The sequence below is a fragment of the Protopterus annectens genome, chromosome 6.part0 (assembly GCF_019279795.1).
Source record: "Protopterus annectens isolate FY-2018-M chromosome 6.part0, PAN1.0, whole genome shotgun sequence".
Taxonomy (NCBI): Eukaryota; Metazoa; Chordata; order Ceratodontiformes; family Protopteridae; genus Protopterus; species Protopterus annectens.
In genome coordinates, this window is record NC_056737.1 from 440,117,081 (window position 1) to 440,133,553 (window position 16,473).

Consider the following 16,473-nt stretch of genomic DNA (forward strand, 5'->3'; position numbering starts at 1 on the left):
ACTCAAGATTCTAGTTTTTAACATGCAATTGGTCTTTCCTATATAACAGTTGCAGGATTGACATGTGGCTAAATATAGGACATTCATAGATCTACAATTGGCACTCACAGCAAAATGATAGTTTTTTTTCCAGTGCTGGGGTGGATAAACTCAGTATCTGAATTAATATAGCAACAAGCCTTACATGAACCACATGGTCTGGCCCCCTTCCTTGTCACTATATGTCTATGGACATCTCTACCTTCATTGCTTAACAAATCTTTTAGATTTTTGTTTCTCCTAAAGCCAAAAGATGGCATGGTTCCAGCAATTGCACTCAATTTCTCATCAGAGGCTAGTATCTTCCATTTATTTCTGATTATATCACAAACCCCATATACATTGTTACAATAAGTCAGCATAAGCCTTGGACCTTTGTTCTGTGACTTCCTATATCCTGCAATAATCTTATATCCAGGAAGTCTATCTCTGTTCTGGAGAAATTCAAAGAGAATTTAAGAAAGGTGGTGGAAGATCCTAAATAGTTGACAAAACTAAAAAGTTCTGCCTCATCTCCCTCCCATAACAGAAAAATGTCATCCACAAAATGCCTGTATAGATGTATCCTATCCCTCCACTTGTTGGACTGTCCTAACACAGATTGCCTCTCCCAAAAAACTAAGACCAGATTAGCATAAGTGTTTGCACAGGGGGTGCCCATAGCTATGACCTGTGTCTTTCTGTAGTATTTGCCTCCACATATAAAGACATTATATTCCAAAACCATACCCAGCAGTTCTCTCATCAATTTCAATTTGTCCTCCTCCAGCACATTCATTCCCATTAATAAATGTGTGACCACTTCTATGCCATAGTTATTACTAATCACTGTGAAAAGATTCTGCACATCAAGGGTTACCATGATGTACTGCAAAATACCTTTCACCTCTACTGTTTCTTTCAGTGAGGTTAGAAAATGCCCAGATTTTCTCAACACCTCTGTACAACCCATTACACAAGGTTTCAATAGGCACTCCGACCATATCAAAATGTTTTCAGTGATCCATCCCCTCCCTGAGACAATGGGTCTGATGGGAGGGTTAACAGGATCTTTGTATAATTTTGGGAGAGCCTTAAAAACTGGTGTGACCGGGTGCTCTATCCACAGAAATTCAAATAGATCTTATATCCATTAAGCCATCAACTTGTAACCATTTTAAACCAGTCCTCACCTCAGAAATAATTCCGTTTAATGCAATCGGGGAGATCTGAGTGTAAGTGGATGTGTCTGACAGCAAATCCGCTAATTTATCCTGATAAAAACACTTGTCCAGGACAACCACAGCTCCTCCTTTGTCTGCATTCTTAATAATTATGTCTGTAAGGCACATCAGGTCAATGACGGCGGTAGCCATTTTTTTGCCACCTTGCCTGCTCCTGTCAAGAAGAACGGGGACTGGACACACCAGCAGAATGAACAGAGAGAATACAAGAAAAGAAGGACATCAGAATGACTGGTGACAATAACATTGTTTTTAATTTATCTAAATATGTATTATCTGCTGATGAGTTATTTGTACTCAATAAGGGGTTAACTTTTGTCCTAAGTACTGAGAGCAGTTTCAACTAAATAATTTTGGACCTTATGTTATTTGGTAGGAATTTGATGTTAAAGTGCATGTTTGGTAATAATGATAATCAACCTGCTCAGGTTCCGTTCAGGCAACCTAGCACTTTTCTTCCTGTTTTTAATCATACATCTACATTTAATCGTACATTTATTAAGGTTTGTGAACAGGATATTTTACTTTGTCTAAGGGGCATACCAGGAGTTTTTATAACTTGACAGATATGCAGCAACAGGCACTTAAGGGTTTACAAGGTAATACAGACATAATTATTAAGAATGCGGACAAAGGAGGAGCTGTGGTTGTCCTGGGCAAGTGTTTTTATCAGGATAAATTAGAGGATTTGCTATCAGACACATCCACTTACACTCAGATCTCCCCGATTGCATTAAACAGAATTATTTATGAGGTGAGGACTGGTTTAAAATGGTTAAAGTTAAAGGCTTAATGGATAAAGATCTATTTGAATTTCTGTGGATAGAGCACCCAGTCACACTGGTTTTTAAGGCTCTCCCAAAATTACACAAAGATCCTGTTAACCCTCCCATGAGACCCATTGTCTCAGGGAGGGGATGGATCACTGAAAACATTTTGATATGGTTGGAGTGCCTATTGAAACCTTGTGTAATGGGTTGTACAGAGGTGCTGAGAGACTCTGGGCTTTTTCTAACTTCATTGAAAGAAACCAATGAAAAATACTGATAGATTTAATGCACGGAATCCCCAATAAGTGCTCGCTCACCTTAGTGCAACAATAGCAAGAACACACTTCGTTCGTTCGTTAAAATCAGCTATTTAATGCCCAAGACAGAATAAAAACGATAAATACATCCAACAAATTCACTTTGATGCCAAAGTGTTTGAAAGTCCATAAAAATGGAGAACATAGGTTTAAATACATCCAACAAATTCACTTTGATGCCAAAGTGTTCGAAAGTCCATGAAAATGAAGAACGTAGGTTAAGCGCTTTCACCCGATAATCGGGCTTCTTCAGAACACTGTATACTAAAATAATACACCTTAAATAAATATTTTGGTGCCAAAAATGTTTCAAAAAATAAAAAAATTAAAGGGACATTGCCCTATAGTTGTGTTTATCCTAAAGTTGTTTCCCATACTTTTTAGCTAAGCATTCGCTATGAGTGCAAAATATTCATAAAAGTATGCACAAGTCTAAATGACTATCAAAACTACAACAAGTATGTTACATAGTGAACACTTAATTTACATTTTATACCATCAATGATGCAAATAACATCTTGCTGACTTTTACGAAACATCTCATAACAGTGATCTGTCAGTTATTAATTATAATAATAATAACATATGCTTAAAGCGATATCACTGAACCTTATATATATGTCTAAAATAATATATATATCTAAAATACTATATATATATATATATATATATATATATATATATTGATTTTTTTTAAAAAATGTGTAAAAATCTTAATAAAATAAAACTACTGAGCTTTTAAGTATGCGCTAATCTTTTATTGTTATATGTGCAATCAGACATTATCTGCTTATTCTCCTGTACTGGTCTTGAAATAAAAATTGATAGGTGGATGCTTCCTCTTGATGTTCGCACAATTTGTACAAAGTATTGCTGGTGGCTACTGCCCATTTATATTCTATTACGCACCAGTAATGAAACATAAAAAAATTTGTTCTATCACTATTCCTACATATGCATAATATATAGGGCATATAAAGTGTGTCAAATATTAAAGTATTAAAGTGTTGGTTTTATATTCGTACTATGTCGCTTGTCATAGTGGATGTTTAATTAATATAACTCCCAATTACATAATATCATATCTATAGTTAAACTGTGTCAAATGAAAGCTATATCAGCTGACCTGGGTTCAGACAAAGAACGATTATATGATAACCATACACAAATCTCTTTTAAATATGTTTTGGGTAACATATTATTCTACTATCTATATTCTCCTTTAAAGTTGAAGGAATCCTATAAAGGGATGACTGTCCTTCTAGATGAATATAATGATGAAAATCACTCCATAACTTAAATATTATTGTACATAAAATTTATTGTACATAAAATTTACTAATCCTGATTATTATATATCTATATTTCAAATAAATAATTAATTAATTAAAATTGGTCTTTATCTAATATGAATTTATATAATTATATTAAAAAATAAACTAATTAATTTTCATCAAAAATTAATGTGTTAAAATTGATTTTAATGAAATACTGTCATTTAATCCAGGTATGGTGGTAGCATCCAAATAGATTTGCCACCATACGTCCTTATATAATAGATGTGTTTTAATGTCACCTCCTCTAGGGTCAACTTTAATAGTATCAATTATTGCAAATTTAAATCCTTTGGTATGTCCCTTGGTTTCTACGTGTCTTGACAGTGCATTGGTTGAATCCTTCTTCCTAATTTTATAATTATGTTCATAAATGCGTTTATTTAAACTCCTCTCTGTCTTTCCCACGTAGTAATAATGGCATTGATTGCAAGTCGCCAAATATACTATCATTTTAGAGTTGCAATTGCCCTTTGAACACTTTATTTTGGTTCTCATAATATTTTGTAGTTTAATTTCCTTAATTTCATTAATGTAATTACATTGATTGCAACGTCCGCATTTCTTAGTATAATCTTCTATTGTGGTATTATGCTTCCTGTCATATTGTATGTGTTTTTGCAATAACATTTTAATATTGTTACCCATTTTATAGACTATTCCTGGTTTCATTCCCATTACTTCAGATAATATGGAGTCACCAGTTATTAAATAGCAATATTTAGTCAATAAATAAATAATATCTCTAGATACGGGACTGTATAACATAATGAATGCTCTCTGATGGCTAATCTTGATATTTTTATTTTTACCACCGTTAGTATTCAAATCAATGGAGGGTTCTCCTAATATATGTTTCCCTAATCCTAATTGGGGTTTGTACTTTTTTCCCCACTCTTCTAAAATATATTTAGTCACATTGTCCATCATATCAACGGGGTATCCCCTATCTTTGAACATAGTTGTTATTGTATTTAGTTCACAAACCAAAGTGTTAAAGTCCGATGTCATTCTACAGGCCTGAATACATTGACCCTTGTAGATTTTGTATTTGAGTTTAGTGGGATGAAAACTATTATATTGCAAATAGTCATTTGAAAATGTATTTTTCCTATGTATTCTGGAATGTAATTGTCCTACATGTTCATAAATGAAGGTATCCAAATAGGCTATACCAGTAGTGTTATATGCATAGGTGAATTTTAAAAATTCATTACTACCATTAAGAAAGTGTATAAATTGTTCTAGTTGTTCCAAACTAGAATTCCAGAGAATGTAAATATCGTCTAAAAATCTTGAATAATACTCAATATGATGAAAATATGTACTAGGAAAAAGTGTGTTGAGTTCCCAATCCAGCATGACCAGGTTGGCAAAGATGGGAGCACAAGCTGCCCCCATAGCTACCCCCCTGGTCTGCTTAAAATGTTCCCCTTTGTAATAAATGAAGTTATGTTCTAATACGATATTCATACACTCAATGATCAAATTAATTTCATCCCAATCTAGATCAGAAAATCTTCTCATACTGTTGGTAAAGGCCTCCAGTCCTTTCTCTTTGGGTATGCATGAAAATAGGTCTATCACATCTATTGTGACAAATAACCATCCCTTATTCCATTTTTCTATAGGATATACCTTCAAAAATTCCCAAGAATCTTTCACCATATGAGGTATTTTGTCATATATGTGTTTAAGTCTCACATCTATATATTTACCTATAGGGAATGTTTTAGATTCACTTCCAGAAGTGATCGGCCTGAAAGGAGGATCGTTGATGGATTTATGAATTTTAGGTATTCCGACCAATGTAGCTAATCTTGGATACTTAACAGTCAAAAATTTGTGTAATTCTGTACTAATCCTACCATCAATAAGAAATTCCTCTAAATATGAATCTATTCTCCGATAAGCGATATTGATTTCATTAATGGAAATGGATTCATAATTACCTGTGTCATATAGTAGGTCGTACATTTTCTTATTATATTCATGGGTCTCAAAAATGACAATCCCCCCTCCTTTGTCTGGTTTCATGACCCTGATACTAGAATCCATTTGTAATTCCTTTAATGTATCAATTTCTCCTGTGGTGAGATTACTATAACCTTTATGGTTTTGTGTCTTGTATAAATTGTACAACTTCCTATTCATTATTTTTTCATACATTTCAACCACAGGATAACCAATAGGTACAAATGAACTTTTCACAGTCAGATCAGTATTGTTTTTTTCTAATATATTTTCATGCTGTTGTTTTTTGTTGGAACCTTTTTCATTAAACATTATGGCTAAGTTTATCTTTCTTGTGAATTTTTTCAATTCACATATACTATCAACCAGATCAAACCTTGGTGTGGGGATAAATTTCATACCCTTAGCCAGGATATTGAAATGTCCTTCATGAATTTCTAATTTGGAATAATTGCAAATATTAAATCCATTAAAACTATACAAGTAGTCTCCTATTTTACTTATTTGACTGTTTATTAAGTTATCTCTGTTTACCATCTCCTGTTGTAATTGTTGTTGTTGTAAGCCCCCATTTCTTTCATATAATTTCTCCTGTGGGGTTGCCCCTGTATCCCTTGTTCCCTCCAAAAATGGAGGTTATTAGGAATCGATTCACTATCTGTAAACCCTTCCTGATAATTATCATCTATCTGATGATACTGACGTGTATTACCACTGTTTTTATCTCTATACCATGTATATACTGTCCCATTCTTGTATTGATTTACATCTCTAAGTATTTTTTTGTACTTTGTCTTACATAAATTTTGCATCCACCTATAAGCTGTATCAAATTGCTTTCTATATTATCTTTCCCATTCAGAAAATAATAAGTCCTTAGTTATTAACTCGTTCAAATTTTCAGTTTCATGAATTAACTTACTTAATTTTTCATCATTATATTTTAACAAGAGTTGCATAAACTTAAAACCACATTCGTCAAAAAATGCATTAAATTCTTCCTTGACATTAGTAGTCATATTAATACCCATGGGTACCTTAAAAAATCTCAACCTTTTTGGTACCATCTTCATCTCTATAAATTTCTCAATATATGCATTATCTGTTTTTACTCCATTTATATATTTTTTTAGCACAGTTTAACTATAGATATGATATTATGTAATTGGGAGTTATATTAATTAAACATCCACTATGACAAGCGACATGGTACGAATATAAAACCAACACTTTAATACTTTAATATTTGACACACTTTATATGCCCTATATATTATGCATATGTAGGAATAGTGATAGAACAAATTTTTTTATGTTTCATTACTGGTGCGTAATAGAATATAAATGGGCAGTAGCCACCAGCAATACTTTGTATAAATTGTGCGAACATCAAAAGGAAGCATCCACCTATCAATTTTTATTTCAAAACAAGTACAGGAGAATAAGCAGATAATGTTTGATTGCACATATAACAATAAAAGATTAGCGCATACTTAAAAGCGCAGTAGTTTTATTTTATTAAGATTTTTACATATTTTAAAAAAAAATCAATATATATATATATATATATATATATATATATATATATATATATATATATAGTATTTTAGATATATATATTATTTTAGACATATATATAAGGTTCAGTGATATCGCTTTAAGCATATTTTATTATTATTATAATTAATAACTGACAGATCATTGTTATGAGATGTTTTGTAAAAGTCAGCAAGATGTTATTTGCATCATTGATGGTATAAAATGTAAATTAAGTGTTCACTATGTAACATACTTGTTGTAGTTTTGATAGTCATTTAGACTTGTGCATACTTTTATGAATATTTTGCACTCATAGTGAATGCTTAGCTAAAAAGCATGGGAAACAACTTTAGGATAAACACAACTATAGGGCAATGTCCCTTTAATTTTTTGAAACATTTTTGGCGCCAAAATATTTATTTAAGGCGTATTATTTTGGTATACAGTGTTCTGAAGAAGCCCGATTATCGGGTGAAAGCGCTTAACCTACGTTCTTCATTTTCATGGACTTTCGAACACTTTGGCATCAAAGTGAATTTGTTGGATGTATTTAAACCTACGTTCTCTATTTTTATGGACTTTCGAACACTTTGGCATCAAAGTGAATTTGATGGATGTATTTATCGTTTTTATTCTGTCTTGAGCATTAAATAGCTGATTTTAACGAACAAACGGAGTGTGTTCTTGCTATTGTTGCACTAAGGTGAGCGAGAACTTATTGGGGATTCCGTGCATTAAATCTATCAGTATTTTTCATTGGATTTATTCTGTAGTCGACCAGCATGGAGTCAACCGGTGAAGACTCACCAAAACAATCTCAGGGAGAACGCAATGAATTTTCATTACTCCGGGAAGATTTATCCACCTTGAAGGATGAGTTTGGCAAATTATTAGAGTTGGTCAAAAATATGGCTTTAGAAATCAATAAGCCGTCGAGTGATTGCTGTAACAAGAAAGGAGCCAGTACATCGGCTTCTTCTAGCGACAAGTATAATATTGAGGATGGTAGCAATTTGATGGCACCCAAACTGAATATAATTCGTACACAGCCTGCAAGACAGGAGAATAGTCAACAACTCGAGGGTATGAACAAGTCGGATGACAGTATGGCTATACCCAATGGGCAGATTCCCAATAGGACAAGAGGTCCTATTGATATCGAACTACCTTTTAACATCACTGAACCTTTAAATAGCAGCAAAATGAATTTATCAGACTTCACCTTTGATTTCTCAGTCTATGGTATTGAAGAAGAAGCCAATAGACTGGGTACTAAACCAAAGAGACCACTTCCTACCAAGACATATTCCAATGTGGTGGGAAGAGTTGCACAACATTCTAAAGGTACTGTAAATCACAATATTCCATATAATGGAATTCTTGACAAAAGTAAAGAAATACAAGGAACTCAATTTAATCAATTTTTATCTAAAGGCTGCGATATTGATTGAGTAAAACAGTCTATTGATATACATAATAATCCCATGGTTAAAGGGGGTACCATAAGGGATATGATTTACTCCATGGGAAAATTATTAAAAAATATAAATGGAGTAAAAACAGATAATGCATATATTAAGAAATGTATAGAGATGAAGATGGTACCAAAAGGGTTGAGATTTTTTAAGGTACCCATGGGTATTAATATGACTACTAATGTCAAGGAAGAATTGAATGCATTTTTTGACGAATGTGGTTTTAAGTTTATGCAACTCTTGTTAAAATATAATGATGAAAAATTAAGTAAGTTAATTCATGAAACTGAAAATTTGAACGAGTTAATAACTAAGGACTTATTATTTTCTGAATGGGAAAGATTATATAGAAAGCAATTTGATACAGCTGATAGGTGGATGCAAAATTTATGTAAGACAAAGTACAAAAAAATACTTAGAGATTTAAATCAATACAAGAATGGGACAGTATATACATGGTATAGAGATAAAAAGAGTGGTAATACATGTCAGTATCATCGGATAGATGATAATTATCAGGAAGGGTTTACAGATAGTGAATCGATTCCTAATAACCCCCATTTTTGGAGGGAACAATGGATACAGGGGCAACCCCACAGGAGAAATTATTTGAAAGAAAGGGGGGCTTACAACAACAACAATTACAACAGGAGATGGTAAACAGAGATAACTTAATAAACAGTCAAATAAGTAAAATAGGAGACTACTTGTATAGTTTTAATGGATTTAATATTTACAATTATTCCAAATTAGAAATTCATGAAGGACATTTCAATATCCTGGCTAAGGGTATGAAATTTATCCCCACACCAAGGTTTGATCTGGTTGATAGTATATGTGAATTGAAAAAATTCACAAGAAAGATGAACTTAGCCATAATGTTTAATGAAAAAGGTTCCAACAAAAAACAACAGCATGAAAATATATTAGAAAAAAACAATACTGATCTGACTGTGAAAAGTTCATTTGTACCTATTGGTTATCCTGTGGTTGAAATGTATGAAAAAATAATGACTAGGGAGTTGTACAATTTATACAAGACACAACACCATAAAGGTTATAGTAATCTCACCACAGGAGAAATTGATACATTAAAGGAATTACAAATGGATTCTAGTATCAGGGTCATGAAACCAGACAAAGGAGGGGGGATTGTCATTTTTGAGACCCATGAATATAATAAGAAAATGTACGACCTACTATATGACACAGGTAATTATGAATACATTTCCATTAATGAAATCAATATCGCTTATCGGAGAATAGATTCATATTTAGAGGAATTTCTTATTGATGGTAGGATTAGTACAGAATTACACAAACTTTTGACTGTTAAGTATCCAAGATTAGCTACATTGGTTGGAATACCTAAAATTCATAAATCCATCAATGATCCTCCTTTCAGGCAGATCACTTCTGGAAGTGAATCTAAAACATTCCCTATATAGATGTGGGACTTAAACACATATATGACAAAATACCTCATATGGTGAAAGATTCTTGGGAATTTTTGAAGGTATATCCTATAGAAAAATTGAATAAGGGATGGTTATTTGTCACAATAGATGTGATAGACCTATTTTCATGCATACCCAAAGAGAAAGGACTGGAGGCCTTTACCAACAGTATGAGAAGATTTTCTGATCTAGATTGGGATGAAATTAATTTGATCATTGAGTGTATGAATATCGTATTAGAACATAACTTCATTTATTACGAAGGGGAACATTTCAAGCAGACCAGGGGGGTAGCTATGGGGGCAGCTTGTGCTCCCATCTTTGCCAACCTGGTCATGCTGGATTGGGAACTCAACACACTTTTTCCTAGTACATATTTTCATCATATTGAATATTATTCAAGATTTCTAGATGATATTTACATTCTCTGGAATTCTAGTTTGGAACAACTAGAACAATTTATGCACTTTCTTAATGGTAGTAATGAATTTTTAAAATTCACCTATGCATATAACACTACTGGTATAGCCTATTTGGATACCTTCATTTATGAACATGAAGGAAAAATACATTCCAGAATACATAAGAAAAATACATTTTCAAATGACTATTTGCAATATAATAGTTTTCATCCCACTAAACTCAAATACAATATCTACAAGGGTCAATGTATTCGGACCTGTAGAATGACATCGGACTTTAACACTTTGGTTTGTGAACTAAATACAATAACAACTATGTTCAAAGATAGGGGATACCCCGTTGATATGATGGACAACGTGACTAAATATATTTTAGAAGAGTGGGGAAAAAAGTACAAACCCCTATTAGGATTAGGGAAACATATATTAGGAGAACCCTCCACTGATTTGAATACTAACGGTGGTAAAAATAAAAATATCAAGATTAGCCATCAGTGAGCATTCATTATGTTATACAGTCCCGTATCTAGAGATATTATTGATTTATTGACTAAATATTGGTATTTAATAACTGGTGACTCCATATTATCTGAAGTAATGGGAATGAAACCAGGAATAGTCTATAAAATGGGTAACAATATTAAAATGTTATTGCAAAAACACATACAATATGACAGGAAGCATAATACCACAATAGAAGATTATAAAAAGAAATGCGGACGTTGCAATCAATGTAATTACATTAATGAAATTAAGGAAATTAAACTACAAAATATTATGAGAACCAAAATAAAGTGTTCAAAGGGCAATTGCAACTCTAAAATGATAGTATATTTGGCGACTTGCAATCAATGCCATTGTTACTACGTGGGAAAGACAGAGAGGAGTTTAAATAAACGCATTTATGAACATAATTATAAAATTAGGAAGAAGGATTCAACCAATGCACTGTCAAGACACGTAGAAACCAAGGGACATACTAAAGGATTTAAATTTTAAATAATTGATACATTAAAGTTGACCCTATATAAGGAGGTATGGTGGCAAATCTATTTGGATGCTACCACCATACCTGGATTAAATGACAGTATTTCATTAAAATCAATTTTAACACATTAATTTTTGATGAAAATTAATTAGTTTATTTTTTAATATAATTATATAAATTCATATTAGATAAAGACCAATTTTAATTAATTAATTATTTATTTGAACTATAGATATATAATAACCAGGATTAATAAATTTTATGTACAATAAATTTTATGTACAATAATATTTAAGTTATGGAGTAATTTTCATCATTATATTCATCTAGAAGGACAGTCATCCCTTTATAGGATTCCTTCAACTTTAAAGGAGAATATAGATAGTAGAATAATATGTTACCCAAAACATATTTAAAAGAGATTTGTGTATGGTTTGTCTGAACCCAGGTCAGCTGATATAGCTTTCATTTGACACAGTTTAACGATAGATATGATATTATGTAATTGGGAGTTATATTAATTAAACATCCACTATGACAAGCAACATAGTACGAATATAAAACCAACACTTTAATACTTTAATATTTGACACACTTTATATGCCCTATAGATTATGCATATGTAGCAATAGTGATAGAATGAATTTTTTTATGTTTCATTACTGGTGCGTAATAGAATATAAATGGGCAGTAGCCACCAGCAATACTTTGTATAAATTGTGCGAACATCAAGAGGAAGCATCCACCTATCAATTTTTATTTCAAGACAAGTACAGGAGAATAAGCAGATAATGTTTGATTGCACATATAACAATAAAAGATTAGCGCATACTTAAAAGCGCAGTAGTTTTATTTTATTAAGATTTTTACACATTTTTTAAAAAAAAATCAATATATATATATATATATATATATATATATATATATATATATAGTATTTTAGATATATATATTATTTTAGACATATATATATAAGGTTCAATGATATCGCTTTAAGCATATTTTATTATTATTATAATTAATAACTGACAGATCACTGTTATGAGATGTTTCGTAAAAGTCAGCAAGATGTTATTTGCATCATTGATGGTATAAAATGTAAATTAAGTGTTCACTATGTAACATACTTGTTGTAGTTTTGATAGTCATTTAGACTTGTGCATACTTTTATGAATATTTTGCACTCATTGCGAATGCTTAGCTAAAAAGTATGGGAAACAACTTTAGGATAAACACAACTATAGGGCAATGTCCCTTTAATTTTTTGAAACATTTTTGGCGCCAAAATATTTATTTAAGGCGTATTATTTTGGTATACAGTGTTCTGAAGAAGCCCGATTATAGGGTGAAAGCGCTTAACCTACGTTCTTCATTTTCATGGACTTTCGAACACTTTGGCATCAAAGTGAATTTGTTGGATGTATTTAAACCTACGTTCTCCATTTTTATGGACTTTCAAACACTTTGGCATCAAAGTGAATTTGTTGGATGTATTTATCATTTTTATTCTGTCTTGGGCATTAAATAGCTGATTTTAACGAACGAACGGAGTGTGTTCTTGCTATTGTTGCACTAAGGTGAGCGAGCACTTATTGGGGATTCCGTGCATTAAATCTATCATTGAAAGAAACGGTAGAGGCAAAATGTATTTTGCAATACATCATGGTAACCCTTGATGTGCAGAGTCTTTTCACAGTGATTAGTAATAACTATGGCATAGAAGCGGTCACACATTTATTAATGGAAATGAATGTGCTGGAGGAGGACAAATTGAAATTGATGAGTGAACTATTGAATATGGTTTTGGAATATAATGTCTTTAAATGTGGAGGAAAATACTACAGACAGACACAGGGGGTAGCTATGGGCACCCCCTGTGCAAACACTTATGCTACTCTGGTCTTAGTTTTTTGGGAGAGGCAATTTGTTTTAGGACAGTCCAACAAGTGGAGGGATAGGATACATCTATACAGGCATTTTGTGGATGATATTTTTCTGTTATGGGAGGGAGATGAGGCAGACATTTTTAGTTTTGTCAGCTATTTAGGATCTTCCACCACCTTCCTTAAATTCTCTTTGAATTTCTCCAGAACAGAGATAGACTTCCTGGATATAAGATTATTTCAAGATACAGGGGGTTTTAGGACCACGCTTTATAGAAAAGGATGTTGGAAAAACAGCCTGCTAGCACGGGACAGCATGCATCCCCAGTATACCTTTAACAACATAGTCAAAGAGCAGTTGGGTAGGGTTTCTAGACTACGTACTGAGGATGATGATTTTGAAATAAAAATGGAACAACTAAAGTATAACTTCATAGAAAGGGGCTATAGAGAGGAGAAGGTGAGTCAGATTGCTAGGCAGAAGAAATTTAGACAGGGTAGATTGAACCCATGGTTTAAATCAAGGGAATCAGATGAATTCACAAATCTAAATAGGAAGTCACAGAACAAACGTCCAAGGCTTATGCTGACTTATAGTATCAATGTACATAAGGTTTGTGATATAATCAGAAATAATTGGAAGATACTAGCATCTGATGAGAAAATGAGAGCAATTGCTGGAACCATGCCATCTTTTGGCTCTAGGAGAAACAAAACTCTAAAAGATTTGTTAAGCAATTAAGGTAGAGATGTCCATAGACATATAGTGACAAGGAAGGGGACCAGACCGTGTGGTTCCTGTAAGGCTTGTTGCTATATTAATTCAGATACTGAGTTTATCCACCCCAGCACTGGAAAAAAACTATCATTTTGCTGTGAGTGCCAATTGTAGATCTATGAATGTCCTATATTTAGCCACATGTCCATCCTGCAACTGTTATTATATAGGAAAGACCAATTGCACATTAAAAACTAGAATCTTGAATCACCTATCAGCCATTTGGCTGAAAAATGAGCATAATGCTCTTTTTAGGCATGCATCAGAATTTGCAGGTCACAATTTTAAATTTATGATTATCAGGCTGATATTCAAAGGGAACAGAGGGGGGCAATATTGTGAACAGGACTGAGTGTGAAGAAACTAGGTGGATTATAGAATTAACAGCACACAGATTTCCTGACCTCAATGAGGTCATTCCTATTAAGTCTGCCCTGAAGAAAAGGCGGACTCAATATTGAACATTGATTGGCTGTGAAGGGATTTAAATGATTTCCTGTATCTGTAATGTATTGTCTGAAGAAGGGTAATAACCTGAAAGCGCTTACTGTTCTTGGATTTTATTTACTGCTTTTATTTTTGTACTTGCTGTTTTGTACCAGTGACGAATAAATACTTCTTCATACTAGTGGCAACTGCGTTTTATGGACTTGTGTTGCTGTTTGCTGTGAGCGGTTGCCTTTGGCAAGGTTTTCCTGTTTGGACTTTAACCTTTTAAGTTTGTAAGAGGAATATTTAAAATAATACCTAATTGTATTTTGTAGGCTGCTAGTAAGCTATTATTAGGTTTGCTGCATTTTGTTAATTTGTTTTACATTATGTTGGTTAGTGTGCCTCATTTGGAAATGGGAGGTTAAGAGCTAGGCAGAGTGTTTTACAATATAAGTTAGCTTGGCTTATACATTGCATTAATTGATGTGGTATGGAATCGCAAGGTTACCCTGGTTGTGGATAATGATAGGTCCCTTCATGTGTGGGGTTTAGTTGCAGCATACTCGACTGATTGTTAAATTTATATTGGGTATTTGATAGGGTCATTGGAAGCATAGCTTCCGTTATGGCTGCTTTGTTATAAATGTGTGTGGTGGTACATTCCTTCCCGGGTTGACAGGATAGGTTGTCTTTGAAGATGTCTTGGAATGTGTGTTATATATTTTAGATGATTTACATGTCTTTTTTCTTTCTTGCAGATGGGGGTTTTGGAATGCTGCTGCTATTATTTGGAATAGGTGGGTATAAGGTGGAGCCTTCTCTTTACATCTTAGGGGATTTACTTTTGTCCTTTTCTTTGTAGATGGTGGTGTGATGAGTACCACTTGTGGCGCTACACAGTGTGTTTGCAGATGATGGAAGCAGTGGCGAGCGAGGAGGTTACACATGGGGAGCACAAGTGGGCAACAGTTACTGGCTGAAGTAAATGGATTTCAAAGTTGTTGAGTTTTGGTAGAGGATTTACACTGCTAGCCAGAGAAGGACAGGCATTTGAGTTTGTGAGCTCAGGGTTAATTGGTTGTACAATCTGTTCTATTAACCATTTCAGTATGTTAGATCAATGCTTGAAAGTTGTCCCTGCTATGGGCATTTGCATTCAATAGTAGAAGGGAGGAACAGCCATTGGCCATAGGTAAGAGTTTGGGTTCCTACAGTGGGCTTGATGAAGTTACAGGTAATGCATTTTATTTAGTGCTCATTAAGGCACGTCACTGTGGATGGGGTTCAGGTAGGTGGAGTGGATTCACAGCACTCTTAGTATCATAGGAAGTTATTAGGCTACTGGCTCTGGGGTGATTACAAGCTAGACAAGTTTGGCTGTTATTTCTGTGGGTAGCACTTATCACTCTTGTCCAAGAGGACATGAGTCATAACATAAAAAAAAAAAAAAAAAAAAGAGGGGGCTGGTCCCATACTTTGGTGCAGAATTTGGCAAACACTTGATGGGGGTGGCAGGGGTCCTTGTCAGTGCCTCCATGCTAAGTAATTATTGGTATGTGTGCACATAGAATGTATTGTTTTTTCTTTTCTTTGCAGATTGCTGAAGTGCAGAAGGCATCATGCGGTGGCTTGAAAAGGGGATCTGAATGGTGATGCTTTTGGATAGGATGGATGTTCTTGCTACTGGAATGGGGCACAATGAGGGTCTGAGTAATCACTTATTAAGGCATGTTAGAGCTCTGTATTCAATTAGTGGGAGCTCATTACTGCATTGGTATAGGGGGCAAGTAAGGAAGAGGTAGGTAGGGGGGCCAGGGAAAAAAATGTTGGGAACTGTTTATGG